We start from the raw sequence: 13,661 nt of genomic DNA on the forward strand, positions 1-13,661 counted from the left end.
TAAGTGGCCATAGAATTTTGTTGCAGTTGCTTGGTAAATGATGCAACCTGAGCAATGAGAGCGGTAATAGCATCCAGCTCATGCATACCAGCTACCTTCTTATTTCTATCTCATTCACTAGGCCACTGATAGTTATTCATGGTCATTTCTTCAAGCAATTCATAAGCCTCATTAGCACTCTTGCTCATGAAAGCACCACCTGCTGCAGCGTCAATAATGGTGTGAGTTGTCCCACATAAACCGTTGTAAAAATTATGGACTAGCATCCATTTTTCAATCCCATGATGAGGACAGTTCCTCAAAAGCTCCTTAAACTTCTCCCATGCATCATAAAGAGACTCTCCATAAAATTGAGAGAAGTTATTAATTTCCCCTCTTAACTTTGCAGCCTTGGATGGAGGGAAAAATTTAGCAAGAAATTTTAGAGCTAATGCCTCCCATGTAGTAATTGAATTGGCTTGAAGAGAGTTCAACCAACTTTTAGCTCTATCCCGCAATGAGAACAGGAACAATCTCAGTCTAATATCATCGTCGATGACCCCATTATATTTAAAAGTTCCACACAGCTCTAGGAAATTGGCTATGTGTGTATTGGGATCCTCAGTAGGGAGTCCACCAAACTGGATAGTAGACTGGACTATTTGTAGAATCACCGGCTTAATTTCAAAATTATTGGCTGCAACTGCCGGTGGTTGGATGCATGATTGTTGTAACGACCCAGAATTACTAATAAGGCTTAAGGGCCTTGATTAGTGTGCCGGGAGGGAATAACTGGATTATGTGTGATTTAAATGATTAAATGTATGCTTATATGTTTATTTGGATATATGTGATGCATGACTATGTGTATTAGTATGCATGTAGGCTGTGATTAGGTTATAAGGGCATAATCATAATTTTTTTCCTGTTGAGGGCATAAATGTAAATACTTGTAATAAATTTTTGAGACCACATTATTATGTGGATATATTTGCAGCTTGTGACTCGAGGCGATCCTAGTGAGCAGTTTAGCAAAAAAAGTCACGGTGGGAATTTATACCCGGCTCGGGGTGAGTCTGGGGGTATTTATGGGAATTTAGGAAATATATTGGAGGCTATTTGGTATTGAGGAATATAATTGGTAATTAGATAGGTGCTGGGAGGTAAGCATTAATTACTAGAGACACTCAAGGAATTAGCGGGAATTGGGAGTAATGACCAAAATGCCCTTAGAATGATTTAAAGGTTTAGTTATTATTGGGAGGGCAATGTGGTCATTTGGCTTAATAAGGCATAAGTTATACTCTTCTTTTTAGCCTTAGTGGAATGTGTAGAATATCTGAGAAGCTGAAGGAAAACAAAAGAGACAAAAAGAAAAGAAAGTTGAAGGAAAAGTAAAGAAGGAAAAAATAGAGGTCTTTTCTTCTCTCTCGCAGTTTAGGTCTTCTTCCCCATTTCTTGAAGGAATTTGGAGCCAAAATTCAGAGGAGGCTTTAGGCTAAGGCTCAACACTAGGGTCCTTGATTAATCTTGAGGATTCAGCAGAAATTAGTCATCCAATTAAGGTAAGTTTCAAGGTTGTTTTTCAGTTTTTGGTTTTGGTGTTGAAATGGATTTCTGAGCTGATTTTTGATGGGAATTCTAGGGAATTAAGGTTGAGGTTTTGAGAAGTGAAAGCTAAGGAGGTGTGTAAGATAAACTAGGTCAAAATTCTCCATCAAAGGTATGAAGTTCTGGTCTTGAAGTTCTAAAATTTCTGTTGTTTTGCTGAGTTTTGAGCTTTAAGCCCAATCTTGGTAGTTTCATTATTTTGGGGTGCATGTGGTTGAATTTCATATGGTTGGGACTTATGGGGTGAGTTATAGATGATGGTAGGTTTGTTTTGATGTTTGGTTTAAGTTTGGAAAGGTTTTAGGGGGTTTTGGTTCGAAGAAATTCGAAGGAGACAAGTCTGGGCATTTTTGCTCTAGAAGTAGCGTTGTAGCACTAGCCCTTGGGCGCTACAGCGCTAGGCTTGGGTGCTTGGGGCGTTTTTGGCTCTGGTTGTAGCGCCATAGCACCCTCTTCATGGCTCTGTAGCGCAACCCTGTTTCCAGAAGAGGGTTTTTGGGTTATTTCTTAGGGTTTTTGCCCAAGGGCTCGAGGTTTGATTCCACCACCACGTTTGGTGGAATTAGGGCTTCCCGAGGGCTCGGGATTAGTCCCGAGGCTAGGTTTTGGAATTGAAGTTTGGTGATGTTATTAATTTATGGCTGTGACTAGGTGTACGCTTGGGCTCGGACAGGATCATGCTTGAGGGTTGATATCACTAATCAAGCTAACGGAATCAAAGGTAAGAAAACTGCACTAGGTTTTGTGATTATGTTGGGACTAAGAGCTCTCTATATCTGTATGATGTCATAGATGGTATTATGCCATGGGACATATGATAAACGGCCTAAGAGTGCCGAAATCAATATTTGCGCACATGGCACGGCTCGGCCACTGGTAGCTGAGGACAGCTCAATGTTCACTGAGCTCGGTTTAAGCGGGTCGGAGTCAGTGGGATAAATAGATGGTGCGACCTAAGGGCGTCGACCCTGGTTATTATATGAGAATTGGTTATTAATGTTAATTGATGAGCTTGGTATGCTGAATGCCTGATTATGTGAATATTTTGGATTATTAAGTATATGTTCATACTATATGGGTTATCTTATTGTTTAATTGATGATTATGCTCTGTTATTCTGTTTTCTTGTTGGGCCTTGGCTCACGGGTACTACGTGGTGCAGGTAAAGGCAAGGGTAAAGTGGACCAGTCCTGAGCAGGAGAGCTTTGAGGTTGAATGTACATAGTTAGCTGATTGGCCGCCACGGCCGAGGAGTAGTACAGGACGGGGAAAGCCTAAATGTCTGTTTTGCCCTTAGAGTGACTAGTAGCTGTACTTTTACCCTGAATTTTTGTAAACTGTCTTTTAAATGTTATTACTAATGGGATCTCGTGTTCAAAATGTTTGATTATATGAAATGTAGCTTTTGTGACCGAAATCTTTTAACCGTAGTTCAATTATAGTTTCAGTAACACATTTCTAACTAAATGACTTGATTAGCAAGTCTTGCACCTTTATAAACACGCAGTGTAACGGTCTTGGCTATCCAGGGCGTTACAATTGTACTCCAGTAACAGCGGGGAGCACATAGTCTCTGAGTGTGGGAACTGCTGGCTCAGTAGCGTCCCCATTCAACCCATTTCCCTGAAGTTGGGCCATCTCTGCTAACCATTTATGCTTTCTGTTCTGTCTGCAAGTCCTCTCAATTTCAGTATTAATGGGCAAAAGATTTTCAGTCCCTTGACATTGCATATACCAATTGGCACCTGAAATTAAGATTCTCAAGCACAACAGTTAGAGAAAATTAACACTAAAAAACCAAATTAGAATAAAAATTAATTGTATTGATATTAATAAAAATCAATCCCTGGCAACGACGCCAAAAACTTGTTTTGTAAAATTGATACGCAAGTATACGTAATCGACACAAGTAATACAATGATAAATAAAGATCATTCCCATGGAGATTGATTTACTAATTACCACCAAATTAATTTTCTATTTCTATTTGGTCAACAATAAATTGGTTTCAAAAATATTAAAATAACAAAAGCAATAAACATAAAATAACACTATGAAAGAAAGCAAATAATTGTAAAAACTTCAAAAATAAAGAACTAGGGATTTTAATTTCATCAACTTTTCACTTTATTATTTCGCTAATCAGACATCACAATCATTCTTCCTAAACTAATATCGGATTAACAAAAACGATTCTTACTCTTTTTCAAGAAACAAAGAACTCAATTTACATGTGAATTTTCTACATTCCTATGATAACTTCCAACACATAAAAGGCATTGAACACAATAATCCTAAAACTACACAATTCATATAGGTATTTTCATCCAATATGAAAACTGTGATTATTCAATCATAGCATAATCAATTCTCACTTTTCAGATTTCGAATCAAAATCATATATCATGCAAATGGTGATCAAGCATTCACAAGCATTAAGAATAGATCAAATAATTTAGAATAGAAGTGAAGAAATAATCATGAAATCCTCATAGAAAATAAAAAAGATTCAAGTGATTACATTAAAAACCCTAGAAAATAAAATTAGTTCATGTTCATCACTAAGAAATCCATAAACAAGAAATTAGTTCATGACCCTCTGCTAGTTGTTCATAATTAAAGCTAGGTCTTAATGTTCATTAACCTCTCTAATAATGTCTTATCAATTAGTTCCATTGATCCTCTAATGAACATTATTCAATAAATTTAATTATAGAATGAAATTTTGTTCTCTAACAGAAATTGAGTGCTCTATGTTCAAGCCCCGAATCAACACTAAAAGGAACAACTAATCAGCTTTCATTTAAGTAAGGAGCAGATTCCATATCTGTGAAGTATGTTCCTAACCACTTGTAGTTCTATGACTCCAAGATATCAGGAGTTCGATCGTAGGAATATTGAACCTTATCCAATAAGTCAAAAGTCATAAAAGAAATAGGAGTTCATTACTCACTTCAAGATTGAGGTCAAGTCTCAAATGACCATCAAATGATTAATGTAGAACTTTTATATTTTAATGGAGATTATCAGAAGTTCTTTCTTTCATCGTGTACTAGTCCAATACAATCTATATTGTATACGCTACCTCCATCTCTTTGTATCGCTACACTCAGCAGTCTGGATAAAATGCTCTGTCTTAATCAGAAGATAGACCATACTCATAATCTTTATTAAATAAAGCTCCCACTTTATTTAACGATTATAGACAATTTTTATATTATTATCTTGAATTAAATCATCTTGTATATATATCAGTATACATATACTTAATTCAAGACAACATCAATAATATTGGATCTTCATGATAAATGGGATGTATAATTAAATACAAATATGAGTGTAAATATTAACTTTATTTAATTAACAGTAATCGTTCATACAGAAATACGCTTTAAGGGCACAAATCCCTACAATCTCCCACTTGACCTAGAGCAGATGAGATATGTCGTGTAATCCTAAATCTAAGAAATGACTATCAAAAATCGTAGTAGGCAGCGTCTTCGTAAAGGGGTCAACATGGTTGTTTGTTGATTCAATCTTCTAAACAATTACATCCCCTTTGTGTACTATCTTTCTTATGAGGTGGTACTTACGCTCTATATGCTTGGCTCTATTATGGATTCTCTGTTCTCTTGAGTTGGATAATGCTCTGCTGTTTTCACAGCAAATTACAATTGGTTTATTTATGTCTGGAAAAATTTCTAGATCACCCAGAAACTTCCTAAGCCATACAACCTCCGTAGCTGCTTTGCTTGCAGCAACGTATTCTGCTTCCATAGTGGAGTCATCAAGGCAAGCTTGCTTTATACTCCTTAATATAATTGATCCACCCTCAAGTGTGAAAACAGATCCAGAGGTATATTTCCTAGAATCTTTGCAGATTGGAAGTCAGAATTTGTATATCCGATTGGAATCAAATTCTCTCTGGAATATACTAGCATATAGTCTCTCGTTCTCCTAAGATACTTGTGAATGTGTTTGACTGTTGTCCAATGATCGAATCCTGGATTTGACTAGTACCTACTTACTATACCCACAACATAGCAAATGTCAAGTCAGGTACATAACATTGCATACATTAAGCTTCTTACTGCGGAAGCATAGGGTATCCATCGCATTTCCAATTCCTCTTGCGGTGTCTAAGGACATTATTTCTTGGAGAGGTGAACACCATGACGAGATGGGAGGTTTCCCTTCTTGGAGTTCTACATCGCATACTTTGCAAGTATTTTATCTATAAAAGATGCTTGAGACAATGCCAACAACTTCTTCTTGCAGTCACGAATTAATCATATCCCAAGAACGTAGCTTGCCTCTCCCAAATCTTTCATTTGGAAGTTGTAGGCTAGACAGAATTTTATGTCAGATAATTTATTCACATCATTCCCAATGAGTAATATATCATCTATGTACAAAACTAGAAAAATCACTTTGTCCTTGTCGATTTTCTTGTATACACAAGGCTCGTCGATATTTTGATCAAAACCATAAGATTTAATAGCTTGGTCAAATCTTATGTTCCATGATCTGGACACTTGCTTGATTCCATAAATGGACCTTTGCAGTTTGCAAACCTCTTCCTCATTGCCTTGTTCTATGAAACCCTCTAGTTGTACCATGAAGATACTTTCATCAAGGTGGCCATCCAGAAAAGTCATTTTGACGTCCATTTTGCCAAATCTCATTGTCAAAATGATTAGCAATGGATAAGAGGATGCAGATGGATTTTAGCATGGCCACAAGAGAAAAAAATTTCTTCTTAATCCATAACTTCTTTCTGTGTGTAGCCTTTAGCTACTAGCCTCGCTTTGAAAGTCTCTACTTTCCCATCAACTCCTCTTTTTCTCTTGTATATTCATTTTCACCCAATGGGTTTTACATCTTGAGGCGGATCTACAAGTTCCTAGACTGAGTTGGAGTACATCGACTCCATCTCGAGTTTCATAGCTTCAAGCCATTGTTCCTTATTAGGATCATTCATCTCTTGAGTCATCAACATTGTCTTCAGATATTGCAACTTGTGCTTCTCCGAATCCAGTGTAATGAACAGGTTGTCTTACAACCCTCCCACTACGACAGACTACTGTAGTATCCTGGTATGGAATTGTGGTCTGTTTTATTCCAACTTCTAAAGTCGGTTGTGGTGTGATTTTATCACCAAGTAAGTCCTCGAGTACAACCTTACTCTGAGGTTTTAAGTCCCTCATATAGTCTTCTTCCATAAAAGTAGCATTTGTTGATACAAATATTTTCTTTTCTGTCGAACTATAGAAGTAGCCTCATCTAGTGCCTCTAGGGTATCCAACAAATTAACATACTTCAGATCTAGGGTCCAACTTCCCGGTCTTAGCTTTTAGCACATGTGTTGTACATCCCTATATACGCACATGCCTCAGACTAGGTTTGCGACTTGTACACAATTCTGAGGGTGTCTTAGCTATAGAATTAGATGGAACTAGGTTTAAGATGTATGCAGCTATTTGTAAATCATATCCCCAAAATGATAGGGGCAATGATGAGTAACTAAACCTTGATCTCATCATGTCCAGCAAAGTTCTATTCCTTCTTTCTACAACACCATTTTGTTGTGGAGTACCTAGTGCAGTGAGCTGTGAAACAATTCCATGCTCTATCAAGAAATCTTTGAATTCCTTGTCAAGGTATTCCCCACCTCGATCTGATCGTAGCATTTTAAGGTTTTTGCCTAACTGAACTTTTCAAAAGTTTCTGATTTCATTTGCATCAAGTATACGTAACCGTATCTTGAGTAGTCATCAATGAAGGTGACATAATACTCATAACCACCTCGAGCTTCTACATTCATTGGACCACAAACGTCTATGTGAATTAACTCGAGGGGTTCTTTGGCTCTAACACCGTTAGAGGATAAAGATCTTTTGGTTATTTTCCCTTCTAAACAAGATTTGCAAACCGGTAGAGTTCTGACCTTTAACTCACTTAGAGGCCCGTTCTTAACTAGTCTTTGAATCCTATCTAGGTTAATATGACCTAGTCTTAGGTGCCAAGGATACATACCATCTTGAGGTACTCTTTTTCGTTTAGGTTTTGATTTTCATATTTGAACATTTCAGTATTGAGTAGTGAAGACATTTCAAATCTTATCACATATAGACCTTCCTCTAGATTTCCATTACAAACATGCGAACCATTTCTTGAAATAATAACAAAATTATTATTAAAAGAAATAGAATAGCATTGTTCTAAACATTTTGAAACAAAAATTAAATTCCTTTTGAAATCAGGATTAAAATAGATGTCTTTTAAAGATAAAAATTTATTTTCAGTAAAATAAATTTGTGCTTCTCCCACTACTCTAGCTGAAACAAAAGCCTATTTCCCCACCCTTAGTGTGAACTCCCCTTCTTGGAGATCTCTCCAAGAGCTAAGCATTTGCAAATCAAAACAAACATGTAGTGGCTCCTGAATCAACTATCCAGGTATAACAATTATTTTCCACTAAACAAGTCTCAGTGTCCAACAAATCAGATTTACTTTCCTTTTTGTTATTTAACTCCTCGAGGTTCCTTTTACAGTTCCTCTTACAATATTCATCTGTACGGTAGTGGGAACAATTCCTATTGAAGTTGGAGTGGGAAACTTCTTTGCCCGTCCTTTTGTTAATGTTAGGCTTCTGAGTTGTGTGCTCAATCATTGACAATAGATTGTGGTTACTTTTCTACTTTTTAATATTACTAGTCAATTTGTCATTAGCAAGAATGGACATATAAGAGTTTCCTCAAGCCATTTTATTACTATAATTAAACAAAAGAAAAATAATAAACACAACCATACACCCATACATCATAAATCATAGTATTTGTACAATGAAATAAAAAAAATAAACATGATGCATGCTTACAAAAACTTATTCATATAAGTACAACGATGAGATAACCAACACATGTAAGTGTCATCGATAGGATAGGTCAAATACTTGCTAGTTAAAATGAGATGCTCTCAATTGTTATTATATCGAAATATATGATATCTTTATAATAAACAAATACCATTATTTTGGTAAAAAGAAATATATCCAGCTAGGGTAGATATATTTTTCGTGAGTGTAACCTACTATTTCAGGTTTCTTGACTTAACTCATGAGTGTCATCGATAGGATAGGTCAAACATTGAATACATCTTAAAGCTCTATCGCAAAGAGGTCTACCTGTTAAAATCCTAGCCAAAACACCTTCCAATAGGGAGGGCGAAAGCAAAGCCGTCTCAAGGCCCTGACTAAAACCAACATTTTTCAACCAATAGTAGAGACCATAGATTATAGTGTCTTATAACCTTCTTCCACTCACTATTTTAGAATTAAAAGGTTTTCTATTAAAATATCTCATAATTTCTTTACTAAGTGATTATTACCAAAATTTAACTACTAAATCTAAATCACTTATGCAATCCAAATTTTCACTCTTAAAATTCTAAGATTACCAAATTTAGACTAACAATTACGAATTAATTCTAAACTATGTTTTTCCTAGGTATTAAACTCATTAATAATCCTAAAACATATTAAGGTAATCTAGACATGCTATTAATGTGAAATTACCCAATTTAACTACTTAAATTTAATTCACATTATTTGTATCCATTTATGGTAGAAAAAGAACCATATTACTTTTCTATCCTAGGAGATTTGTTAATAAAAATTAACGTTCATATATAGCATGCCATTTAATGATGCAATGAGTGGCCATTCATATTCTATATGGCATGTGAAGTGAGCATATCATCATGTTACCAATCATACAATATAATTAAAAATTAGGGTATTGACTGGGTTCTCTTTGTTAAATGAAATTACAAAAATACACTAAGGCATTCCTTGGGCTTCAAAGCTTCTCGTAATCTCCATGGGCTTAAACCTTTGTTGTGGGCCTTCAGGGATTGCACACTCAAACCATAACCCTAGGTTCTAAATGAGATAACTTAATTTCCAAAATTATGATTTTATCAAAAGTTTGTAAACTTTTATTATTAAAATAATAATTTCATAAATTATTAATTAATAACTAATGGAAAGTGATTATCATTTATTAAATAACAATTTCATAAATTATTAATTAGTAACTAATAGTTTCCAAAACTATTATCAAATTTTGGGAAAAATAATTCATAATTATTTTTATTTATAATAAATAGCTTCTTAAACTATCATTATAATTATAATTATTGGGATTATAATTACAAAAATTATATTTAATTAATAATTAATTAGTTTTTATAAACTAAATTTTGACTCCAATTAAGGTGTTCAAAAAAATTCAATTTCTCTAAATGAAAATTAATTATTAATCTTTTTAGTGATTTCTTAAACCAATATTTGATTTCAATAAATCAAATATTTTTCATTTAAAAATGAATACTAATTATCTTGTTTCACAAACAAGATATTTGACTAATTAAATAGTCAAATATTCCCAATAATAAAATTAAGAAAAATGAACAATTCATTTTCTTAATTTTGAATTTAAGACATAAATGTCTTCTTTCCCAAAATTATCAATTAATAATTTAATTGGCAATAAAATAATTAACCAAACAATTTATTTAATATAGTTAAATTTTTTAAATTTGAATTTAATTAATAATAAGATAATTTACTATTTAAAATTTGAATTTGGTAATATAACTTCTTTATTTTTAAGGAGGATAATATTTTCTTTTTGTTTCTTAAACAAAAAGATTGGGTCATTCAACTAACAACCCATTTTTTCTCATAAATATCTTAATATCAAATATTATATATTATATATATTTAAATTAAATAATTAATCTTTATTAATTAAATAAAGAAAATACCTCCCCCAATGTTGCATCACGGCAACAACTTAGCAAACTCACGTCTGGGAAGGAGTGTTGCAGCGCTGTGCAAGTAGCGCCACGACGCTCAGTGCCACGACTAAACCTGAAATTGCATTAGCGTCGCGCTAGTAGGGGTATGCGCTGCGACACTTAAAGTCGCAGATGCCATTTTCACCAAAATCAAATCGGTGCTATTCAATCTGATTGAACAACATATCATTCAGAAAACATAACTCAAATTATAAAAACAATAAATTTAAAGAATACATAGAACCTATACCCAACAAAACAATATGGGTGCACATTGAATCTATTTCAAAAAATTAAGAACAAAACCAAAAACAAAGATAACAATATAATTAACGATCAATCTCATTCAACAAATTCAAAATATAAGATAAATACGAATAGCTTTCAAGCCTAGTCATAAAACATGTGCTCTACGTTTTCATACATTCAAAATAAACACAGATCAGACTCATGACACATGATCTCAACCATGGCTCTAGTATCAATTGTTGGTTTTCGATCATGTGATTGATAGTGTAGCGAAAGCATGGGATAATATTTCAATGCTATAATAACAATTATTAAAGCATGGGATCGAATCACTCTAGAAACCATAACTAGAATGGAATCTTTCTCATGCGCATGAATCTGAATAAAATAGAAAATTACAAATACATTTTCTAGATGTAGAACACGTGTAGATCAAATAGCGTCTTAGCCTCCTAAGCCACCATCTTCTATACTATGGCTCGCACAAAGAGAAGGAGACAGGTGGATGTCAATGTTATTTGGTAGGATACTCAATAACAAACTTTTGAATCTCAACACATGAGAGAGTGTTGTTCTCACAATTCAGAGAGAACAAAGTTCTCTATTTTTCTCTCTTGGCAAATAACGTTGAAATGCATCTAATTTTCTTTCTCATGATGTTATATTCTATTAATATAACAATCTAGCCCTAATCACATTAGGCCTATGTGTGGACCACAGTTCAAATTGGACTATGGGCCTTGTGGTATTTTATTTCTATAAAATGTTATTTGTTGGGTCTTTATCATATTATTTTATGTAGTATACAATTATACCACAAAATTAAATATGAATAAATTAATTTCCAATAAAAAATTAATTTCATAAAATTATCAATGTAATTTTTATTTTCCATAAAATATTACTTCACAAATAATATTAATTTGTGAGATTAAAAATAATACTTTATCATTTTTAATTATTTCCTTTTAATACTAAAATTCTACCTCTGTGTTATCGAGCTAGTTCGGGGACAGTATGAACCTGTAGTTCTAAGCTCCAATAATTTAATTAATTTCACTAACTCTTAGTTCCATAAATTAATTTATTAACTATGAATTATTCCACTAGAAATTCATAGTTGAACTCTCAAAACTACAGTCTGATATTATTAGAAGCTATAATTATAAAGTTGTTCATTGATAGTCATTGCATAAGTTATGACTCTCTGCTAGTTGTTCATAATTAAAGCCAGGTCTTAATGTTCGTTAACATCTCTAATTATGTATTTATCAATTAGTTTCATTGATCCTCTAATGAACATTATTCTATAAATTTAATTATAGAATGAAATTTATGTTCTCTAACAGAATTTGAGCTCTCTATGTTAAAGCTCTGAATCAGCACTAAAAGGAATAATTAATCTGCTTTCATTTAAGTAAAGAGCAGATTCCATATATGTGAAGTATGTTCCCAGCCACTTGTAGTTCTATGACTCCAAGATATCAGAAATTCGGTTGTAGGAATATTGATTCTTACCCAATAAGTCAAAAGTCATAAAATCACAAATAGGAGTTCATTACTCACTTCAGGATTGAGGTCAAGTCTCAAACGATCATCAATTGATTAATGTTGAACTTATATATTTTAACGGAGATTATCAGAAGTTCTTTCTTTCATCATGTACCGATCCAATACAATTTATATTCTATACGATACTTCTATCTCATTGTGTCGCTACACTTAACATTCTGGATAAACTGCTCTATCTTAAACAAGAGATTGAGTGTACTCATAATCTTTATTAAATAAAGCTCCCACTTTATTTAGCGATTACGAACAACTTTTATATTATTATCTTGAATTAAATCCTCTTTTATATATATATATCATTATTTATATACTTAGTTCAAGACCACATTAATAATATTGGATCTTCATGATAAATGGCATGTATAATTAAATACAAATATGAGTGCAAATGTTAACTTTATTTAATTTACAGTAATTGTTCATAGAGAAATATGCTTTAAGGGCGCAAATCCCAACTGAGTTTTCTCTTATAGTCCATTGATGTAATCAATAAATGTAGTTGTATCCTCTATTTATTGGTTTGCTTATTAGAGCTGGTCAAAATTACTGCTTTACCCTTCTAATTACCTCTTGTTCCGTAAGTACCATTAATTCACTAGTGAATAATTAATCTATAATCAAATTATAGATTTGAGCTCAATAACTATTCAATCTCAGAATTAACCCTTAAGGGAACAAATATTCGATCCGTTAGGAAAGCTTGGATTCCATTATTGTAAAATAATGTTCCCAACCATTTATGATATTGAATCTCCAAAACAAAAGTCATTAGACTTATTATTTCAAGAGACTTTAACAAATGAATCAAAAGATCCAATAAACATAAACAGAAGTTCATGATAACTCAGGATTCAGACTGATCTCCAAATGATCATCTAGATTACTTGCATCTCATATGTTTAGTAAACAGTACTAGCAACCATTCATTAAAGATTTCATACTTTAATACGTTGCTAACTATTTTATTCATTATATATGATCTTAATTCTCTCGAACGCTTACAAGGTCATTTTCTCATAAATGAATATGAAATTTTCTTATATTTATACAAATTATTCAAACAATAATTGTAACATTCAAATATAATAAAATTGTACTTTAATTTAAATCAATAAAATGTCTTTTCACATGCTTTTTAGAGCATAAACCCTAACAATTTATTTCATAAATAAACTCACGATAACTTATTGTAGCTTATATTCATGAATCCATGGTCCCCACGTCATCTTTGATTAAATCAAGTTTAAATGTCTCAAATAATTGATTTAATTATCACTTTAGAATATTGAATTGACTAGGTCTATTTTGTGATATTTACATGAATTAGGAATTAGAGAAAAGGAGTTATTGTAAAATATTTGACATATTTATTAATAATGAAAATTTTG

At 33.0% G+C, this 13,661-nt stretch overlaps 1 non-coding gene across 1 annotated transcript; it reads left to right on the forward strand.

Moving 5' to 3' along the window:
* Positions 1-276: 276 nt before the first annotated feature.
* LOC133828248 (small nucleolar RNA R71) lies at positions 277-383 on the forward strand. The gene has a single exon (XR_009890877.1). It is a non-coding gene; the product is annotated as a small nucleolar RNA R71 (small nucleolar RNA).
* The last annotated feature ends 13,278 nt before the right edge of the window (positions 384-13,661 follow it).

This window comes from Humulus lupulus, chromosome 3, assembly GCF_963169125.1.
Source record: "Humulus lupulus chromosome 3, drHumLupu1.1, whole genome shotgun sequence".
NCBI lineage: Eukaryota > Viridiplantae > Streptophyta > Magnoliopsida > Rosales > Cannabaceae > Humulus > Humulus lupulus.